This window comes from Olea europaea, chromosome 17 (genome assembly GCF_002742605.1).
Source record: "Olea europaea var. sylvestris chromosome 17, O_europaea_v1, whole genome shotgun sequence".
Lineage (NCBI taxonomy): Eukaryota > Viridiplantae > Streptophyta > Magnoliopsida > Lamiales > Oleaceae > Olea > Olea europaea.
This window is the reverse complement of record NC_036253.1, coordinates 20,668,162-20,691,745: the sequence shown is the minus strand read 5'-3', so window position 1 is coordinate 20,691,745 and position 23,584 is coordinate 20,668,162.

Sequence of the window (23,584 nt, the reverse complement as noted above, 5' to 3'; positions counted from 1 at the left end):
GTTACATCTGAATAAAGTTTCATCTAAATCGGTTCTTAAATTTGGACGGCTAGATCCCCTAATTTGAGTTGTCTCAAGCCCTGGAGATTAGCTGCTTATATCTGCGAGTTTCTTTAGTTTGAGTTTTGTATTGTGATATATTATGTTGGCTTAATTTAGTATATTTAGATAAATGGTTATGAATTACTAAAAAGGTTTATGAATTTTTGAGCAAACATATGAAGAAAATGTAGTCCGCGAATTGTTAAACAGACAGTTTATTGATAGTCTGTTAAGAAATAGTATAATATGTTAACACACAATATATTACCAAATCGCCAGGTACAAAAAAAGAAAAAATAAAAAAATAATAATAATAAATAAAAAATCAATATTTGCGATCTTAAGGAGAGCAAATTTGTCACCAGAATGTTTTGGCATTTAACCACATGATCACAAGACCTATAACCATGCAATTATGTGGCCTTCTAAGTGATGTTTGTTAACAAGACAATCTATTAACAGACATATGTTAACCGATTATTTAGCTTCACATACATACATAAACAATTTTTTTGAAATTTGTATTCAAATACAGATAGGATTGGCACTCCTCGTAGTTTGTTACTTTAGTGAGTTTCTAAAGAATGAACATGGTCAATGGAAATGGAATTAGGTCGAGAGTAATGGATAATGTGTTGATTCAACGAATGCATCATATATGGATCTATATCTTCATGTACAAAACCTTGTGAACATTGACCTTTTGATAAGAGATGGAGTTAGGATTTATTTTTCCCAATAATCTCAATTTCACCGATAAAGATTAATTCTAACTTGAAAGTGAGGTGTCTCATTCAACCCAACTAAAATCATTTACAAACCAGGACCTAAAGTTGAGATATATATAGAGGATGATATAGTTATTTCGAATACAGTTGCAACAAATTAGGATCTCACAGTTACTCACATACCCGCTCTCGCTCCCCCGTCCAAGATAGTCCAAGAGAATGAGAAGGAAATTCTATTCACGAATTAGGATCTTATTGTTGACACAAATCAAGTGAGAACTCATAGAATGTGCCCAATTTATGATATTTTCTTATTTCAAGTGTAATTTTTGATAATGAAGATTTACAAGTCAATTAATTGTTTGACAATGATTATACGGAATTCTCCAAGTGCGCGATATGGTAAATAAGTAACATAATGTTGAATAGAATATCATTCCCACGAGAACTATATACTTAATCTAGTATCAATTAATGCTAACTCTAATCAAATATTTAAGTTTGATTGAAGATTTTATACTAATTAACTAATTAAACTAATTATTCTAATGAGCAATTTACAAAACCTTTTATAAGATTAGGTTGAATAAGTACTAAAATTTCAAATCCCCCTGATTAATTCAGTTTAATGTAATTCAATACCATGATAATATGTATTCATTCTTTTGTTGATCAATATTCCTAAATTATTTGATAATCTCTTTCGAGTAGAGTAAAATATATTCTCCAAGGTGACTTTTTGCGTCTTTATGAAAAATGTAAACATAAAAGCAAGCATCAAAACTCTAGAACATCTATTAAAATCATGATAGCTATATGGGTATCCTCTATTGTACCATACAACTATTGTTATAATGTGTTATGTACCTTATTATTTCTCTTGAATATAACAAAATTCACACGTCAATCCAATTATTAATTAGGTAATTGAAAGCATTAAATCCTATAATAATCATGCAAGAATGAACATCAAAATATTAATATTATATTTAAACCTCATAATAATGGTTCATATATATCTTAGAAATTGAAAGTCTAGTCTAGCATTAAATGGTTACAAGAAAATTGCAGTTGGTTTGTAAGCCATCACCCGGATTCTTGATATATGAAGAAAAATGGAGAAATCAAGAAATCTTGAAGCTCTTCAATAGTTTTTCGCTTGATCTCCACCTGCACTTTCCTCCTTTTTTTTCCAACAATCAAAGTCAGATATTCAAAGGATTGAGTTCGTGTATCTTGCTTCTTGAATTTTCCTAATAGAATGATTAATTGGCCTTCCTTCTCTACAAGATTATATGTATTATAGGATATGAGAGGTATCTTCCAATGCTTGATGGTGTTCTATATGTATAAGAATTGAATTTTAGTCGAAATTCGCGTTGAAATTGCCAAAAGTGTTTGACTCAAAATAGGATACTATCCCCATTAGCTAAAATTTAGGCTGTTCGATCACACTCTATATAGGAATGCAATTACAATAGCCAAGTTAAATAGTCTCGAGATTTACCAAATGAGGAGTTATGATTGCAACGCCTAGAGGCGAGCAATTGGGTTCATCTTTTGGGATTCTTCTTCTTTGGGATATTTCTACTCATGTTCATTTAGATTAATTGAACTTGTTGTCTTTGGACTACTGACCTAAGGCCCTTTTCTCTTTAGGTTTGTTTTGCTTTATATTTTTCTGGTAGACAGACTATGATTGCCATTGGAAAGAACGTGCTACACAAACATAGGGTTGATACAACGGTTGACATGGTACACATATGGGGAGGTCGATATTATTTTGTTCGCATAGGACCCACGCCTTGATTGTGAGTATGGTGTCATCCTTTGTGTCAAACATTATATTCGTTTGACATTTTTCGATTGGAAATTAACATGCTTTGCTGCCCACGATTTTCTTCTTCCTCTCTCTATTATTCTTATTCTTTCCTTTCTTCCCTTGTTTCTTCCTCTTCTTTCCCTGTTTCTCCTTTTTCCTCCCCTCTCCCGTTCTTCTTCTTTTGCAGTCTTCTTTCTTCTGCTGCTGTCTTGTACAGGAATTATCCATTGATCCTACATCACTAACCTAATCAAGGAAAGCTAGTTCACAATATTGTAAGGTTGCGAATGGTTTAGTTCATCGATATAGAAGACACCAAACTAAATCCAAAGCATATCTTTAAGGTCGGTTTGACAGTTTTTTCACTAATTTTGATCAGTTTGGGTGGCATTATTTATGAGAGATTGAGAAAATCAGTTATCGTTAGTCTTTTGGGATACTAGTTTTTGGTGTTTTAATTCTTATCGTATTTCTCTATCCAAGAAATTGGTGATTTTTTTGCCCTTTTCAATTATTTTTTTCCAATTTTACCATCTCAAAAATTATTCATTTAGAAGACAAAAATTCAATTATAAGTAGAAGTTTCTTAAAATAAAAAACACAACAACCAAAAAGTTTATTTACAAGTAAAAGTTATTTTATAGCAAAAAAATGTACTTAAAAGACAAAAACTCACTTCTACGTAAAAAGTACATATAAAGTAAAAAATACTATTAATAAGACAAAATTCGCTTATAAAATAATTTATAAGTAAAAAATTCAGTTATGTATAAAAATTACTTATAAGTACAAAATTAATTCATAAATGTAAAATATACATAGAAGTAAAAAATTGCTTATAAATAAAAATTAGTAATAAGTAAATATTTTACTTTTTAAGTGAAATATTAACTTGCATGTAAAATTATTTATAAGTAAATGTAAACTTTATGTGTAAGTAAAAAATTACTTATAAATAAAATTCATAATAAGTAAATATTTTACTTTTTAAGTTAAAAATTAACTTTATGTGTAAAATTATTTATAAATAAAAAATATCACTTATGAATAAAAAAATTCAAATAAGAAATTATAAATTAAAGTTTTTAGTTAAGTGATGTAAACATTTACCCCATATAATATACATATCTACCTTTTTTAATATATGTACATATATGTGATATTATTTTAAAAATCTTTTAGAACAACTAAATAATAAACTTACGGGGAAATTGTAGCTAAGGTCCCAAACATTTAATTTTTTTCCTTGACTTTATTCAAACCTTTCATGTGTGGCATTCTCAATGTCAAATATTTAATTTTGTTGTAGCATAAGAACAAACGGATTGATTCATCCATTTGATCATTGGTTGAAACCAAAAAAGAAATTTTGACTACATTATTAATTATTTTAATAAGGGTAAAATTGTAACTTTATATTTTATACATAATAATTTAAAAATAAAATTAAAAAAAATCAAAAAAAAAAAAAGGAAAAGGAAAAACCATTTTTTCACCCCACCCACTCCACCCCACTCCACACCACCAATCAGGGAATTAGAAAATCGTCGACCACCATCGCTTCTCCACAAAATCCTACCAAAATACAACCAAAAGACTAAAATAAAATAAAATTCACACCCATTTGTTGAATCAATTACTTCAATTATAATTTCTCTTTCTACAACAATCTCTCTCTCTCTCTAAACTAAATCAAAACCTAAAGGAAGCAAAAGAATTTAAGAGAAACAGAGATTTTGAACTTAATAGATGCGAGTTTCATGGTGGATAATGACTTTTTCAACTTCACTTTAGAAGAGGAAGAGAAGGAACGGAAAACCGTTTTCAATTTGAAGAGGCCATTTTTCTTCTTCTCACTTCAAAAATATGTCGCCAACAATTACTCGAACCGAAACTTAGAACACTTTGTTTCATGTACGTCATGCATTCGTGCTTTTTCGTTACTCTTAAATGGTATTCTTCGTTCGAGACTCTTTGGATGTGACTTTGGAGAGTCTAGTTGGTTTAATGATATTAGGTTGTGCAAACTTGATTTGACTTGGTGGTTTTATGTCTAAACTCAGACTAGTTTACGAGTCAATTTTTGGGTTGACTCAGCGTCGAAAAATGAACTGTGACATTTAAGTAAATATTGCCGGCTAATATTCCACATTATTGCAAGAGTTATGATCTCCTTGTCGAAAGAAGAAGAAGAAAAACTAATGGAATTTGCGAAAATCATCAAAATTCCTAAATATGATCTCGTTCATTTTTGCATTTTTTTGTTTGGTTTTTATTGTTGGGATTATGAAATCCAGACTACTTTCTTGCTCTTTAGTTGTTTCTTTTAATTACAAAATCCTACAAATTTATATAGGAATTGAGTCAATTTCACTTTTAAGATTATTATTTTTTATTTATTTTGAATAGTTTTTGGTGGTTGAGGTGTGTCACCGAGAAATGTTCCAACTGCTTTTTAATGAATAAGTATGATCTGATAGAGGATCAGAGCAGAGATGATGTGATTTCTTGGAATGAAAGTCGTACAGTGTTTGTGGTCCGAAAAATTGCTTAACGTGGTACAGTGTTTGTGGAAGGCAACAACGACGAGTGGCGGCGGCTATGGAATGCTGCAACGTCGGGAGTTGTAGTGGTTGGTTGATTTGGTTAGTGGTAGTGGTTAGTTCCTTGTTCCTTTTATTTATTTTTCTTTTTATCAAAATTTTTAAATTATTTTATGTTAAAATTGCAAAGCTACCATTTTACCCTTTACATTTGGCCAAAATTAAATTTTCTGGTCAACTAACAATCATATAGATGAAATATATTCTTTTGTCCTCTTGTTACAACGAATATGAAACGGTTGGATAAAGTTTGCAAAAAAAAAAAATAATAATAATAAATAAATAAAAATAAATAAAATTTAAAGTTTAAAACGGCTTCTACAATTATCCATAACCATATATACGGATGTATTTTTATTATTTAAATTTTTTTTAAAACCATTGAATAATAAATTCTTAAACATGAATGAGATTATTTAAAAAATCGCTATTATAAATCTCACAATTGATACCAAAACTTCCAATCAGATCCTACATAAGTTGTTCAATACCCTGATTGATAACTTAATGCATTGATCAAAGGCATATTACTATATTCGTGAATTAGCCAAGTAGAATTTGTTTAAGGGAAAATCACAAACAAGGTACTAAACCTTTTATTTAGTAGCAAACTTGACCCAAAACTTTTATTTGTGCCACCAGAGGTACCAAACCTTTAAAAAATCGCAAGTCTAGCAAAAAATGACGATTTTTATTCTGTACCACCAAAATCATAAGTTGACCGCAAAACGAAAAATTTAATACCCCAAATAAGTGAAGGACAATGTGGGTGTTAAACATTTCTTTTTCTATTATTGTACTTCACTGTTCATTTTCCTCCATTTTCACCATTTATCTCACTTTCTTTGATAGTTAGTTAGAAAAATCAGCATGCATATGGAGATGAATATATGCAGATGTGGTTTCTCGGTGTAGATGGAGATCATGATGAACTTGAACACAGGAAGAAGATTTCTCACTTGTCGTGTAACGCCCCGACTCCTAGTGGACCGGAACGCTACTTACTTTATTTAGCTTAACCGGTGGTTTAGTAACAAGTGTATACGTTTTAGCGGAAGCTTACATCTTCGGATAATAATTTAAATAGCAATACTTCAAATACTTTAAACAAAAACACTGAATCATTTTTCAAAACAACAAAATGTAATTTATTTGAAGAAAACATAACTTGTTCTCGCATTCTGCGTTATTCAAAATTTTAAAGAAATAACATTGGAAAACATTTCATAAAAATAAATCCAAATCACTTATTCACCAAATTTCCATGGGCTCGTTGCATCACTCTCCATCTTCTCCTCCATCCATGCCCTAGGTAGAATTCCTTCAATCCGTAGAGATGAGATTAAACCCGTAAGTTGTAAAAACCAATAGGTGGCATAGGTGCATTCGTGATCAAGCTATACATTTTAAAACATTAACTTTATAACTTTTCATACATGTTGTACCCGGAGGAACCATTTGACATGAAGGGGTATGCCGTATCCGAGGGCACCATTTGACATACGAACATTTCTTCAACATAGAGGGATATGCCGTACCGGAGTACCATTTGACATACAAACATTAACATGAATCGAAACTTATAACTTAACACGATTAAATACATTGCACCTCTACCTACCTTGATTGATACTTTTGAAACTTTAACAATTTGGATTGAAAATTTCGATGAAACTTGGACGTTGAAAGAAATGCACTCCTTGAATGTTTGAAAACCGTTGAGAATTGATGTTTGGAAACACTTCTTAAACTTCTAGGAAAAATAGTTTTCCTTTCTCTCTTTTTCCCTCTTGGAAACTCTTTCTTTAGTATGTAAAAACTCTTGCTTTTGGTGTGAGAAAAAATGAGTGAAATGAGGTCTCTATTTATAGGTAAATATACCATAACTTAAAGCAAATGAAGGGTCAAATTTCATTTAAGAGAGAAAACATGGGTGCCATTTAAGTTTGAGATTAAATGCTTCAATTTAGTCGGGTTTTTATTGCCAAAAACGTGGGTGGCCCTTTGAGAAAATAATTGATGAAAATAAATATCTAAATTTTGGAGAAAAATGAGAATTTTTCATTTCAGGTAATTTCGATCGATCGGTTGTAGTCCTGTTGACACCGCACAACTTTCAGTGTTTCTATCATAACTTCTTCTCTCGATGTCCGATTGAGGTAATTCAAAGTGCGTTGGAATGATAACTCAAAGAGTTACAACTTTTATTTAGATATCATTTTTCAAATCGAATGTTTCCTATGTCGAACATGGGTCTCAAATGAGACTAAAAATCTGAAGTATACTTTAGTCATCCAATATTCATGTCTTAGTGCCACTAAAGTGTCTAGAATTATTTGGGGTTCTATATGTCGTTGAAGCTAAGATCTGGGTGGATGTACCTTTTTTGTGTGGTGTAACCCTCCAATGTGTAAGAGATCTAGGGAGCTAATTCTTGGTCCATTTTAGGCTAGGAGGAAAATGGAAGTTGGAATCAACACCCTCTAAGCAACAAGACAAAATGTGTAGATGACTTGGCTGTTTAGATTTGTGTGCAGAGTGTTTGTAAAATGGGTTTGTACCTAAGTATGTAGAATGAGTTAGTAGAATGGAGATATTTAGCTTCAGAAATTTGGGATTAGGGTTTTGGCATGAGGAATTTGTGTTAGAAGTTGTGAAATGTAGATGTAAAATGTAGTTGTGTTGTACCTTTGTCCTTGACATGAAGTGCCCCTTTTTGTATTATTGCTCATACTGACTTTCACAGTTCTCTTTCTACCTTTTGTTTATTGTCAAATTAAAGATTAGATTACACTCCAAACGTTTTATAGATAAATAACAAACCTTTTAACGAATCACAACATAAGTACCAGGCATTTTGTAATAGTTGCAGTGATAGTACCAAACTTTTTGTAATAGTTGCGTGAACAATACCAAACCTTTGGTAAGATACACTTGAAAATGTACCAAAAATTTGTACATAGTTGCCCGCACTTCAGATTTGATTAATACACTTTGAAAACTCATGAAAACATAGTATAATGCAAGAAGTTCAACTTAAACAATCCTGAGCAATATATGTGACAATTCCATTTGAAATTCAAGGCCACTTCACAAAATCACACCATTTATTGTACATATTTCCAGTTCATATTACAAAAAAAACAGCATTTGCAAAAAAATTCAAGTTTACTTTATAAAATCACAGCATTCACAAAATAAGTTTACCTTCCAACAAAACTATAAAGGAGATATCACATAATATTCAAGATTTGGACCCTTCTTGGACTTCTTTCATCTGTGATTGGGAAGTTATTGTTAAAGGTGGTTTTCTCTTTTCTTTTAGTAATCTTGACCGTGTATCTTCTTGAGACTTTAGTTGTGTACTTGGATGTGACTTTTGCTATTAACAAGCTTCACTGGGAAATGGTCCTTTGCAGTTTCTTTTGTTATGTCCATACCCTTACATCATTTACATGTCATTTTCATGTTAGTCCTTCCCATCATAATTCCTGCAGGTGGCTCAGTCTGTGATTATTTTTTCTCATTTTTTTGGGCCTGCTTGTTGTTTTCTCTTCTGCAGTTGATTCAAAGGCTACTTTTCCAGTTTTGACCATAGCTCAGGTCCTGACATTTGTTGGATCGTTGGAGAGTTAATATATTAGGTATATTTCCTTGCTATAACATGGATCAATGTACTCATATATGCTAATATCCTTTGAAAGCATGATTAATATTGCATGGGGACATGGTATTCCTGCCAACTGCCATTTTCTGCATACAAACTCATGTTTTGTTAAATTAACAGTCCATATCAATCCATTTCTGCTACTTATCTCAAACTTCTGATTACCTGTATAATTTGTCTTCAAGTACCTTACCTCAGATTTAGCATTTTCAGTGATTTTCATTAATCCTGGCCCAATTGCATAATCCCAACTCTCTGTTGATTCTCTTTTTACATTCATTTTTATCATTTACTCCAGTATTGAGATCATAGGCTTCTTTTTGGCAACAACAATGGAAGAATTTAATGCCTCACATAAGTTATTTTAAAGAATATCACACTTGGAAGGCTCTTCAAATTGTGATATGCTCCAAACCTCTTGTGAGCTTCTTCATTAACATCTTTCAACTCATTCATTGCACTCCTTCATTCTGACACAGTTGTTGTCGTTGCTACAGCCCAAAACAAGTTCTTAAGGGTTAGGCCTTAGTGTGCCAAGGTGAAATTGTTATATAGATGTCTAGCACAACATTTGTGCTTAGTCCCTTCACAAAATTGACTTATAGAATCCACAAAACCCTTTTTTTTTATCAGAATCTACTTGTACATCTTTTGCACGGTTTTCTTGCTCAACATGATGATCTGTTTCAACCTCAATATGTGGTTCAGTTTCGCACTCAGTAGCGTCTATATCTACTGTGAAGTTAGCCTCAAACTACTCTGGTCCACCTTGCTGCACCTCAGATTCACCACCATGCACCTCTGGTTCACCATGCTCTACATGAGTTTCATCAACCTTCACCTCTGGTATACCATATTATACCTTAGATTCACCGTCGTGCACCTCTGGTTCACCATGTTGCATCCCAGATTCAGCAGCCTGCACCTCTGACTCACCATGCTCCACATCAATTCACCCGGCTACACTTTATTTTTACCATGTACACATCAGTTTCACTAGTCTGCACATTTGATTCTGTAGCCTGTACCTTAGATTCATGAATCTTAGATTGTATTTCATGTAAATCTACTTCAAATCACCATCAAAATTCATAATGGTTCAGCCCCAGTTAAATCAACGTATGTTTTTTCAAACTTTGTATCTTAAATTCCAACATCAATTTTACTAGGATCAGTTTCTATTCTATGCATAGTAGCCTCTTCAACATCATCTTATGTTTCAATATCCATCTCAATTTTCCCATTATCTTATATATCATCTCCTCCAAAGATAACCAGTCTTCATCTATTTCCATGTCATCCACTTCATCAACTATGTACAAGTTATCATCTTCTAATGATTCATTATAAATCTTAGCAGCAAGGTTGCTTCTCATCCTCTGTTTCGTCATGTATTCCAAACTTTTGAACATCGACCAACTCATCACTAGTCTCACAATCAACCACAAAAATATCTTTATGTTCTATTTCAACCCATGGTAACTCCAAAACCTCAACTACAGATAAGCAATACAATTCAGCCATCCTATTATTTCCAAGCAACTTTACTACAATTAATTTGATTATTGGCTAAATCTTATGAGTATAGAATACTTTTGATGTGTTTGTAAGTTGTTTTATAGATTGATGAGGTGGTGTACAAGGGTGTTAAAGTGAATAAACAAACCAAAAACCAAGGAAAACGAGAAGCAAGTCAGAGTATAGGCGCTTTACCGGGAGCTACCAGGCGCCCCAAAACTGATTTTCCATCCAGCAAGCTGATGCCTAGGTGCCATGACAGTTCAAAAGGAGTAGAAGGGTAGCGCCAAGCAGTGCAATGTGGTGATCAGGCGCTGCAGCATCTATCTTAGGGTTCCATGATTTAGTCCAGTTAAAAGCTCAAAAAGACTCCAAATTTGGGAAAATGTTAAGAGAAGTATAAATACAAGAATGGAGATACTTTTGAGGGAGTTTCATACATTAAGATATACAGAAACATGACTTGAGAATGAGAGAACAAAATCAAAGGAGAAAAAACAAGAAATTAAGAGTTAGGGTTTGGAATCAAGATTTGAGGCAAGAAGAGGAAATTGGTGCAAGAATCATCCACTTCTTCACATAATGTACTTCATTATTGTTAATTGTTTTTCTCCATCTATCATGAGTAGCTAAATTTTTCATTACGACAAACAATGTAATTTATTGAGATCCTTTATTTCTTTTATTCAAGATTCAAGTTCTTGTATTATATATGTATTATTTTTAACTATCTATTTAATTCTTTGTATCACTTGATCACTAATTCAAAGATTTTGTGAATCTATTAAGAATCGATATGTGAGTCTTAGATTTAGACCAATATTAAAATCGGATAAATTAGTATAACGTGTTGAGATACCTATACTAACTATTGCAGTTATTATATGAATTCTTAGAACAAATAGTGCATTTCACTAAGGTTGATTCACATAGAGATATGTGATTGAATTAGTTAAATAGGCTCAATGAGAACTCAAGAGGGCAAATTGAATACAATTGAAAAATTCGATCGAAGGCTATATTAGATTCATGAATCTTGAATTAAGATTTAAAGGTGATCAATAGATGAAATTGCTATGCCCTTATATCAATTTCATATTTGAATTTTCGACCGACCTTTGTGTGCATATTACTATTTTCAATTAGTTAGAAGTAGTTAGAAAATAAATCACAACAATTAGAAATCTTGCTTGTTTTTGTCAAATAGGAGTTAAGAAATAATAAGTTAAGTATTGAAATATAGTTCTTGCAGAAATGATAATTCAAACTCAAAGGTCTACTATATTACTTGTTATGATATCGTACACTTGCGATAGAAAAATGAAACAAGTTTCTAGAGTGTTACCAGGAATATTTACATTTAGTCTTAATTTATTTTATATTTAACTGTTATTTGATTTGTTTATTTCCTTCTATTTACAGATAACAATTGTTCATTGTATGAGCCATATCCAAAGTGACGATCTTGAACCATTTGATTCTGAAATAGAATGTACCTTCAGATGAAGACACAAAGAGCAAAAAAAAAATGGAAACATGATATGGTTGATGATCAAAATATTCCCATTCCTATACAACCAATTGAACAAACAGTTGCAAAAGTAGAGGCATTACATGATCAGCAACATGAGCAAGTGGAAATAAGTTTAGAGACTTGCTGGTCTCAATGTTCTTGATGCCCATAGTAGTGACTGTGCACTCTAGTATAATATATCCAGATTTTGGGTGAATAATTTTCAAATAAGGGTGGATTGGATCAACCTAACCAGCAACACTCTTCAATTTTAAGTTAGCTCATGAAAATTCAAACACACATATCTTCCATTCCTTATAAATTGCCAGAATTTTCATGTTCCATGGGTTGATGAAGACGCTATCAACCTGTGGTTATTTTCTTATACATTGTGAGATGTCGCATTGGAATTGTTAGATGCCTAACCTTATGGAAGCATTACTACGTGGGACGAACTAACTAGAAAATTTTACAACAAATTCCTTTCATCGACGAAAGTAGCAAAAATCCAATTGGAAATTCAAACATTCCAACAAAGACATAGAGAAAGTTATCTTAAGGCTTGGAATAGATTCAAGGAGCTCATGAGAAAGTGTTGAAATCATGGGATAACCGTAGGTAATCAAGTACAATACTTATACACTGAACTTTCACTATTGTCAAAATCTCAGATGGATTTCTATGCTAGTGGAACAATCTTTGATAAATCGGTACAACAATGTATGGATTTGTTTTAGTTAATTGCAACTATACATTCAATGTTCACATTAGAGAGAGTGGTACCACAGAATGTGGCAAAAATTTATGAATTACACAGCACATCTACTAATGCACATATAGCAGCTTCGACAAAACAAATAGAGTTATAGATAAAATCACAAACAAAAGGAGCATATTTGGTGATGATTAGTCCATCATATGAAAATTGTGGAGCGAATCATCTCACAAAAAATTGTGTATCTATGAGCTTTCCCAAGGAACAAGTAAATTTCGTTCAGGTCGGCTCTCGCAATTTTAACCATGTAGACAAACATATAACCCAGGAAAGAGACAACATCCGGACTTTAGATGGTAAGATAATCAGTAAGGGAATGGTTCAAATAATGCCCAGCAAGAGAAAAAACTTTCAGAATCAACTAGCATCTATCAAGAAATTCGAGACACAAAGCTCAACAACTTGCATAACACCAACAAGGAGCATTCCTAGGCTATACAATGATCAATCCAAAAGAGCAAGTGTAAGCTACTATAATCCGAAGTGGAGTAAAATTGCCAGAAATACATGTGAGGAGGTCAGACAGAAAATATAAAGAGGTAGAAGTTGAAGAGGCTGATATAGAAGAAATATCTGCAATGATCACAAGAGAGGAGGAAGAGAGAAAAGAAATACCCATAATGAGATCACCAAGTCCCATCAAAGCTTATGTGCCACCGATTTCTTTTCCTCAATATTGTGGAAATGAAGTTGGACAAGCAGTTTGCCAAGCTTGCGGAGGTTTTCAAGAAATTGTACATAAATATGCCCTTTGCAGACATATAGCACAAATGCCCAGCTATGCAAAAATTTGAAGAAAATCTTCTCCAACTAAAGAAAGCTGGAAGAACATGAGATGTCTAATTGAACAATGCAGTGCAATTTTCTTGAAAAGCTATCTCCTAAAGTAAAGGAACCAAGGAGTTTTGCTATACATTGCACTATTGGTCCTAATTATTTTGAGTATTCTTTATATGATTTAGGTGCTAGTGTTAATTTAATGCCACTCTTTGCATATAAGTCTCTAGGTTGGAAAAAACAAAATCAAAGGCAATATCATTGTAGCTGATTAACAAGTTCATTAAAAGACCAAAGGAAATCATAGAAGATGTGTTGATCAAGATTGATAAATTCATCTTCCCAGTAGATTTCGTTATCTTGGACATGGAGGACGATTCAAAATTTTCTAATCCTAGGAAGACCTTTATTGGCCATTAGAAAAATACTTATTAATGTATATGATGTGAAGATGATCCTTCGAGTGGACAATGAGCAAGTTCTATTCAATGTGTTCAAGGCGTTGAAATACATATTGACTGAGATACCTGTTGCCATATAGATATTCTTGATGAGCTGGTAGTTGATACTTTTGAGGCAGAACATCGACCAATCCTATGTAAAGTAGATATTGCACAATCAAAGTTAGAGAATGTAGGAAGAATAGAATGTGCTATACAATTAATAGAACAACCAATGGTAGGAGACATTGACAATATGAGTCTCTTGGTCTCATCAATCAACATATGTACCTTTCGTGGAGAAGGCCCAAACTCTTGAGTTAAAACCATTGTTATATCATTTATGCTATACATATTTGCAAGATTCCACTACACTGCCAGTAATAATTGTAAATGATATGATAAAGAAGAAAGTGAAAAAATTTATTAGAAGTACTAGTATACATGGTGCCTAAAAAGTGTAAAGTTACATTGGAGAAGAACGAAAACAATGAGCTGATTCCCACAAGGCTTGTAACCAGATGGAAAGTGTGTAATGATTACAGAAAGCTAACTAATGCCATGAAAAAAGATCACTTTCCATTGCCACTCATTGATTAGATGTTGGAAAGAGTAGCAGGCCATTCTTATTACTATTTTCTAGATAGATTTTCGGGTACAATCAATAGTTATTGCTCTAGAAGACTAAGAGAAAATACCCTTCACATGCTCGTATAGTACTTTTGCCTTTAGGAGAATGCTTTTTGGTTTATGCAACGCACTTGCAAATTTTCAGCGATGCATGATAGTTATATTTTTTGACATGCGGAAATTATACCTTGAGGTATTTATGGATGACTTATCAGTATTTGGAGGTTCTTTTGATGACAGCTTAAATACCTATCTCTAATGTTACAAAGATCTAAAGAAATGAATCTGGTGCTTAATTGGGAGAAGTGTCATTTTATGATGAAAGAAGAAATAGTGCTAAAGAATAGGATCTCTTCATAGGGTATTAAGGTTGACAAAGCTAAGATACAGGTAATTGAAAAATTGCAGCCACCTAATTCAATCAAAGGGATCAATAGCTTCTTGGGACACGTGAGATTTTACAGAAGATTCATTCAGGACTTCTCAAAGATCATGAAACCTTTATGCAGCCTACTGGAGACCGATGTTTCATTTAGCTTTTCTAATGAGTGTTTAAATGCCTTTGACACTTTGAAAGAAAAGTTAACTTCTACATCAGTTAGCGTGATTGGGAATTATCTTTCAAGCTCATGTGTGATGCCAGAGATTACGCGGTAGGAGCAATGCTAGGTCAACATAAGGGAAAAATATTTCATGCGAACTACCATGCTAGCAAAACTTTGATAGATGCTCAGATCAATTATGCAACAACTAAAAGGAAAATGTTACTAATAGTATTTGCATTTGACTAATTTCTTTCTTATCTAATTGGTTCAAAGATGATAGTTTATACAGACTATGTAACTTTGAAATACTTGTTTGAGAAAAGGGATGCCAAACCTAGGTTGATTTGATGGGTTTCGTTACTCAGGAATTTGATTTTAAAATTTGTGACAAAAAGAATAAAGAACCAGGTAGCGGATCACTTATCGAGGCCGGAACAGTTAAAAAAATCAGATGAGGTAGATATTAATGGAATAATTTTTACGAACAATTAGTGTAGGTAGAGAAAGCACCGTGGTATGTAGACATTGTCAACTATTTAGCAAGTGGAATGTGGATCTAGCTTTCACTTATCAATTGAAAAAGAAGCTTCTCCATGAAGCCAAATTCTATTATTGGGCTGGTCTAAACTTATACAGAAGAGAAGCAGATCAAACCATCAGAAAATGCATGCCAGAGTATGAGGTGATTCCCATTCTATCACGAGTTCATGCATCGACTCATGGAGGACACTCGACCCTAATAAAATAGCAGCGAAGGTGCTTCAATGCGATTTCTTTTGGCAACATTATTTAAGGATTCCCACAATTTCTTCATATCATGAGATATATATATCAATGAGTAGGTAACATATTGCCTAATCATGAAATACCACTAACAATATTTAGGAGGTGGAAATATTTGATATATGGGGTATTGATTTTGTGGGATATTTTCCATCATCCTATAACAATCAATATATCTTAGTGGCAGTGGACTATGTCTCAAAATGGATGGAAGCCATGGCGTTGCCTACCAATGATACAAAGGCGGTGATAGGATTTATAAAGAAACATATTATCAATCGCTGTGGATCACCTAGAGCTAAATTGAAATTGTCCATATTTTTTAATTCAAGAAGTTTGACCTCTCCTGATATGATCTGGGGTGCCCCAACAATCATCAAGAACTTGAAGAATGTTTGGAAGATGAAGAAGCCATGTTCAAGGCCAAATAAGGACGAGCAAGACACACAAACACTTGTTCAAGCTTTAAAGTCGAAAGGGATGGAGTTGACAAGTTAAAGATCAAGTCTTATGTTGGGAGCGAGAGTTGGAACCATGTGGATCAATACCATTCAAATGGTCGGGACAAGAGGTAAATTGAGAAACCATGCGGTTGCATGGTTGTCCCGGCCATGTGACCGCATAGTGGGCGACAGAAACTTGGGAGAGGCGGCCAAGATGATGGGTCGCATGGAACAAATTCGGAGGAGAAGTTTCCAATTTTGGGCGAGATTTCTATTTGGACTAAAACTCTTTAATTTGGTAATTTTATATTCTTAGGAGACTTATTTCCATTTTTATCTTATTCTTTAGAGTTAGTATAAATAGTCATTATTATTTCATTGTAAAGAAAAGACTTTGATTATTGAATTAAATCGAGAACCTGTTTTGCTTCCAAAATTGTTGTTCTTCATCGAACAATTATTCAAACTTATCAAGATTAATATCTTGTGACGTTTAGTCCCCAGGTGAGATTCGTATATCGTGTAATTAAGAGGTCGTTGGTTTAATATACCTCTGGTTGTTTAATTCATTCTTTACAAGTTTAATCCAAAACCTTCGATTATTTGCATTCTTGGGATCAGTGTTAATTTAGTTGTGGGTTCCGTATTGTTCGTTGCTACGCGGGTTAACATTTGTTGGTATCAGAGCACATGCTCCAAAATGAAGGTTACATCTTTTTTTTTGTTATTTGGGTCTTTTATTCTTGTTTCCGCTTTCTTTGTGTGTTCTTTGTATTTTTCAATTGGTTTTGAGTCTTTGATCCATTTAAATTCTGTCAAAATTTCTAAAGTTGTTTTTGAGCTAATTTAGCATCCAAATCAACTTCCATCTATTTCATTGGAGTTGTAGTCAGTTTTTTTCTATCCAAGAGTCCAATAAAATAAAATAAATAAAATAAAATTCAAGTGCACCTTCTTGAATTTTTCCTAGTTTCCTTTCAGTTTTCTTGCCCATCCTTGAGTCTTTTATAAAAAAATTCGCAAATCTCACACACATCCGATTGGATTTCCATAAGAATTGCTGGGCTTATGTTCGAATTGTCTTTGAATTAATTGATTGAAAGCATTGAGTGGAAAAATGCAAAGTGGTGAGATCAATTGAGGGTAAAAGTTGAAAATTGAGTGTTTTCCAAGTGACATACAAGTGAGGCAGAAATATTTTAGAATTTAGGATGTCGGACTGGAAAAGATCAAACTCAAGCAGGACTGGTGATCAAACAAGTATGTTTGGCGATATAATGCGACGGTTTGAGAGGCTATTAGTAAATATGGACGATAGGATAGGTCGACAGGAGGCATGGATGGAAAGGCTTGATGACACTATGGTTACTAATCTTAGTAGGAGAAGTGAGTTGAAGTGCCTAACGTAAGGAGACATGGTAGATGGGAACCTATGATAAATATGTATGAGGAGTATGACTATGGTAGTGATTGGGATGAAGATGCATTCTTGGAAAATGAAATGGGAAGAGTGAGACTTAGAAGTGATAGGTATGAACGATAGGGTAGAAATAATTTTGGAGATAATGTAGATGCAGGTATGGGCAACATCAAAATGTCCATTTCGCTATTTAAGGATAGGAGTGACCCAGAGGCGTACTTGGAATGGGAGAAAAAATGTGGAGTTGATTTTTAGTGTCACAGTTACTCGGATGTGAAGAAAGTGAGACTAGCAGTCTTGAGTTTACTGAATATGCGATCACTTGGTAAGATTAGGTAGTGAAGTCGAGGATGAGGAACAGTGAGAGACCAATAGCTACTTGGGATGAGTTGAAAGTCATAATGAGGAAGTGGTTTATACCTAGTATTACCATAGGGAACTCCATCAGAAATTGCAGGGTTTGTATCAGGGTTCTAGGAGTGTGGAGGGCTACCACAAGGAAATCAAAATTTTAATGAATAGGAGAATGTGGAGGAGGATCGGTAGGCCACCATGGTATGATTCTTGAATGGGTTAAATAGGGACATAGTCAATGTGGTAGACCTGTAACATTATGTATAATTGGAAGATATACTACACGTGGTGATGAAGGTGGAGAAATAGTTAAGGCAAAAGGGGACAGCTGGGAGTTCAACGGGGCCAAATTCATCTTGAAAATCGAGGTGGGATGATGAAAAGGTTGATAGGGTTATGGTCAACAATAAAATCGAACCACCAAAGGGAAAGGATGAAAATGCTAGCAAGATTACACCAAGGGCGGAGTCACAACCATCTTGGAGCTAGGATATCAAGTTTTTCAAGTGCTTGGTATTGGGGCACATTGCTTCTCAATGTCCTAATAAACGAGCCATGATCTTAAGTGCCAATGGAGAAATGGTGAGTGACAGTGACGGAGATGGGGTGCCCGAACTAGAGGATGTTAATAGTGGTAAAGTGTTGGAACATGCGGTTGAAGGTGAAGTGCTTGTTGTGATGCATGCATTCAACACACAAATCAAGGTGAAAGAAGAAGAGCAGCAACAGGAAAACATTTTTCATCCTAGATGCCACGTCGAAAACAAGTATGTGGTTTAATAATTGATGGAGGTTGTTGTGCGAATATTGCTAGTACCATGCTAGTTGAGAAGTTAGGCTTGAATACAATAATATACCCTAAACCTTATAAACTACAATGTTTAGATGATCGTGGGGAAGCTAAGGTGAATAAACGGGTGTTGGTGAACTTTTCAATTGGGCAATATAAGGATGAGGTGATGTGTGATGTTGTGCCAATGCATGCGGGACATATACTGTTGGGTAGGCCATGGCAGTATGATAGAAGGGTAAAGCATAATGGGTTTAGAAATAGATATAGTCTTGACAAGGATGGGAGGACAATTACACTTGCATCTTTAACAACGCAGCAAGTTTATGAGGACCAGAGAAAAAGAAAGGAGAAACAAAAAGAGAGCTCGAGATAAAATGGCGAGGCGGCTAAGTGTGAGAAAAATTGAGTAGAGCCACATGAGAAAAAAAACAGAAAGGGAGTTTTCTGAGCGGAGATAAAAAGGGAAAGTGAGTTTCTATGCTGAGAAGAAAGTGGTTGAGAGTGAGTCAGTGAAGACTAACAAATCCCTCCCCAGTTTCGATATCTCTTTGATGTAGGAATGTGAAAATTTGTTACACGAAGACTTTTCAAAGGAATAGCTCTATTTGAATATCCCATTGATGCAATACAATTGGGACACATGAGGAGCATCGAAGAAGGATCAATCAATCAATCATGTCATTGCAGATTTTCGAAGTTCCAAATGGAGGTTGGATATGGGTCTAGCAGATGGCAAACCAGAAATGGAGTTGTGTTCATTCCAATGCAGTGATTGGGAGAAGCATGAAGCATTCAAACCAGGAGATTGGGCTTGGAAGAATCAAGAAAAAGGGCATGACCGGTTGTAAAAGAGATCAAGGCTACACCTAAGGGTAGATGGTCCATTCCATGGAAACAATTGTGTCCTTGAAGTTCCAGATTCAAGGATGAATCCTTTCGAAAAAGAAGGGGACAATATGATCCAGGGTGCGCCAACAATAATCAAGAACTTGAAAAAAGTTTGGAAGAAAAAAAGACTTGTTCAAGACAGAATAAGGACGAGCAAGACCACACAAACACTTGTTCGAGCTTTAGAGTCGAAAGAGATGGAGTTAACAAACCAAAGATCAAGTCTTATGTTGGGAACGAGGGTTAGAACCATGTGGATCAATACCATTTAAATGGCCGGGGCAAGAGGCAAACTGGGAAACCATGTGGTCGCATGGTGGGGATAGAAACTTGGGAGAGGCGGCCAAGATGATCTATGTAACAGCATGGAATAATACCATGAGGCCGCATGGAACAAATTTGGAAGAGAATTTTCCAATTTTGCGTGAGACTTCTCTTTGGACTAAAATTCTTTATTTTTGGTAATTTTATATTCTTAGGAGACTTAATTCTGTTTTTATCTTATTCTTTAGGGTTAGTATAAAAAGTCATTATTATTTCATTGTAAAGAGAAGACTTTGATTATTGAATTAAATCGAGAGGCTCTTTTGCGTCCAAAATTCTTGTTCTTCATTAAACAATTATTCAAGCTTATCAAGAATAATATCTTGTGGCGTTCAATCCCAGGGTGAGATTCATATACCGTGTAATTAGGAAGTCATTGGTTTAATATATCTTCGGTTATTTAATTCATTGTTTACGGGTTTAATCCAAAACCTTCGACTCTTTGACGTTCTTGGGATCGGTGTTAATCTAGTTGTGGGTTCCATAGTGTTCGTTACTTCGCGAGTTCACATCACCTCCTTTAATTTTTTTCATAAGTGATGGTAGAACTCACTTTCGCAATCGATTATTCTAGGCGGAGCTTTATAAGTATGGGGTACTACATCGAATTACCATGCCTTATCACCGTTAGACGAGTGAATAGGTTGAAACTTCTAACAGACAATTGAATAGAATTTTGGAACTCACATTTAATGCATCACCGAAAGGATTGATCCAATAAATTGGATGATGCTTCGTGGGCCTGTTGCACTGTTTATAAGACGCCAATTAGAATGTCACCAAACTATATAGTGTTTGGAAAGTGTGTCACTTACCAGTTGAGTTTAAGCACAGAGCATATTAGGTACTGAAACATTCAACATGGACTTAGAGAAGGTTGATGAAGCAAAATTCTTACAACATCATGAATTAGAAAAATTCAGAAGAGAAGCTTACGAAAATGTGTCCATATACAAAGAAAGAGCAAATAAGTGCCATGAAAAGAACATTTGACAATGAATTTTCAGAGTGGAAGATCAAGTGCTCTTGTACAATTTCAGACTTAAAACTCTTTTTAGTAAAATTGAAATTAAGGTGATTCGAGCCTTCCATGGTATCTTAAGTTTTCATACGGTATAGTTGAACTATATTATCCATCAAAAGGAAATTTCAAGGTTAATGGACAATGCATTAAACACTACGTGGAAGACTTTCTTGTAGCTGAAGAAAGATTTGAGTTGGGTATTATAGGATAATAGTAGCACAAAATTAAGTTAATGACTTTAAAGAGGCGCTTCTTGGAAGGCAATCCAATCTCTATCCCGCATTTTCAATTTTTTTGGATATTAGACTATCAAGATTTTTCTTGGTTTTTAACCACTCTTCTCTTTTTACAGGTTAATGATCAAGTTTGGGGGTATCAACATGAGAAAAATGATGATTGGAGGTAAAATAATATTTTTTTAGGCAGAGACGAAGCTCTTGTCGTTTTTTTTTTTTTTTTACAAATCTACCCAACCCTATTTTTTCACCATACAACTTTCTCCTAATTCTCTCTCACCCTAATTCTTTTAATCTTTCTCTCCAAATCACACACCCATCAGTCCCAGCCCATTAATTGCCCAACTTTTCCATTCCTAGAGACACAACTAAACACAAAACTCTCATTCACGACAGACATGGCACTTCTCCATATACCAAAGAGAGATCAAATTCCAATTGTTGCAAGTTGTGATTACATTCATTCTTTTACTTCTAAGCTAAGGAATCCAAGGTAATTCTTCTACTTTTCTTCCGTACATGTAAGATTCTATTTCTCTTTATTACAATTGCACGATTGCCGGGTATGAGACTCAAGTAATTGTGGAATAATGAGTGTGTTTGTGAAGTGTGAGGATGTGGCTTTGGGTTATACCACAACTCCTTGCAAATTGAAGGAAAAATGTGTTGCTTCCAGGTGCTTGATAATTTGCCTATGTGAACATTCATGTCTACGTAAGGCTAACCAAGCCATTGGATTGTATCATCTACATTGTTTTTGGTTTTAAATTCGTAGACATTGTCATGAAACCATCTAGATCAATTTGCACACCATGACATGGATAGGAGGTTGACCATTTTGCGTCACCAAATTTGTCCCTCTCTTGTCTATCCCACACTATCTTTGTTCAACCTCAAATTTTAACTCGAGTAAGAAAACCTATACTTATTCATATATCTGCAGATTGATTGGGAAAAGTGAACCTTTTCATCGTATTTTTCGAGGTTGCGCTCCTTGGTCAAGTTTGAGTTCACACATGAAAAATTATCTCTTTTATGTTAGTATAGGGTTTCAGCTATATATTCTCCGTCTACTGGGTACATACCATTTGTCATGACAAATTTCTAGAGCATGACATGACTTTATATACTTTGTTGCAAGAAATGTTACATAAATTCCACTTTATTGTACTTTTATATTTGTTACCAATTATGCTAAGAATTTTTTTCTTATCTTTCTATATAGGTACAATGACGTCGAAGAAATCAAAATGCTTAGCCTCTTCTATCAACTCCTTTGATAGGAGCAAACTTATTAGTGCTAAGGCCGTCGAACGTTATAATTCCATGGCGGTGGACAAGAATTATATTCCTGAACGAGGTTTTAACAATTAAATGATAAAATAGATGCAACAATGGAAGTGGGAATTATTTGCCAAATAGCCACAACCTGCACTAATTCCTGTTGTTAAGGAATTTTATACTAATGCTGGGGAATACAGAGACATTCAAGTGTTTGTGAAAAGTAAATGGTTTCCTTTCGATAGCACTTCTATCAATAGACTTTATAATCTCTCAGATGTGGACGATGATGAGTATTCTAAGCTTTGAGTAGTTCTACTATCAAAATGAGTTCGATGCTATCCTGACTTCGATATGTTTCGATAGGAACTCCCTCAACCGCCACTATGACCTTATCACACTATAAATCCAAACCGACCTCCCTATGACACTGACAATGATGAAGACAATTAATGCTTCAATCAGGTAAGTCTTTTGCCATTTTCTTTAAATTTCACATTGGGGACAATGGTCTGCTCAAGTTTGGGGGAGATGACATTAATTGCCTATGTCATTTAGTCATTTATATGCTTTAGTGTGATATGTTTGTTTTGTATTCTTGTGTGAGTTAGATAGCTTTATCGGCTAGGATGAATATTCTTGAGAGCATGTATTAGTTTATAGATTGTGGATGAATCACGTGCTTTAGTTGAATTTTCTATTTATCCATGTGGAGCGTGACGATGTCTTTACATGATAATTAAGTTTAACATTGTACAGGAACATGAAGATTCATATGTATAGGCTGAACAGATGATTTAGGTGCTTAATCCTTTAGCTCATGATATACGACATCCTTTAACTGTATATATAATAATTTGGTAGTGTTTGAGCCGGTAAAAGAAACGATTTACGATTGTGATAATTCTATGCATATAGAAAAAGATTTTGTGGAGTGTATTTGACTCTCTCGTATAAACTAGGTGATGACCAAATGCT